At 71.3% G+C, this 593-nt stretch overlaps 1 protein-coding gene across 1 annotated transcript in view; it reads right to left on the bottom strand.

The window, feature by feature from the left end:
• AKT1 (v-akt murine thymoma viral oncogene homolog 1) overlaps positions 1 to 477 on the bottom strand; it is a 181,584-nt gene extending 181,107 nt beyond the window's left edge. Inside the window, exon 1 of the mRNA XM_015408584.1 lies at positions 106 to 477. The gene's annotated coding sequence lies outside the window, so the exon portion shown is untranslated. The remainder of the gene's footprint in view (positions 1 to 105) is intronic.
• Between the last annotated feature and the right edge of the window lie 116 nt (positions 478 to 593).

Raw genomic sequence — 593 nt, 5'->3', positions numbered from 1 at the left:
GGTTTCCCGGAGGTGGAGCCGCAGAAGCGAGCCCGCGCGCGAGCAAGGCCCCGCCGCCGGCTCACCCAGCCCAGCCCAGCCTAAGCAGCGAGGGGAGTCACTTACATGCCCGGTGCTGGCGAGGCGAGCGGGGTTGGCTTGGCGAGCTGGAGCCGAGGCCTAGGCAGGCAGGCAGGCGGGCGGGCGGTGGTTGTTGCAGGCGCCTCCTCCTTCTTCTCCTCCGGCCGGCGGCTGCTGCTGCTGCTGCTCTCGCAGGGAATCAGCCCATTGAGCTCCTGCCAGCCCGGGCTATGAATGGAGAGCCGGGCGCGGAAGGGGAGGCTTCGCTTTCCACAAGCAGCAGCAGCCCTCGCCGCCGCCTGCGCTCTTTCCAGGCACGGCCACGCCGGGGTTGCTTTTGCGAGGGCGGCGCGGCGTGGCTGGCTGGGGCACCAGGGCTCGCCGCTCTCCCCGCCCGCCTGCTCACTCCCAGTTCCTCCAGCTTCCCTTCCCTTTCCCTTCTTTGAGTCACTCGCACAGGCTCGGGCTCTGCCCGGGGCGCCCGCGGGGTCCTACCGCCCGGCAGGCTCCTTTCGCCACTCTTCCACCCCCCC

The sequence above is a fragment of the Gekko japonicus genome, unplaced genomic scaffold (assembly GCF_001447785.1).
Source record: "Gekko japonicus isolate JY-2015 unplaced genomic scaffold, Gekko_japonicus_V1.1 scaffold1419, whole genome shotgun sequence".
Lineage (NCBI taxonomy): Eukaryota > Metazoa > Chordata > Lepidosauria > Squamata > Gekkonidae > Gekko > Gekko japonicus.
The sequence above is the reverse complement of the archived record's forward strand: the minus strand, read 5'-3'. Positions and strand labels throughout refer to the sequence as shown.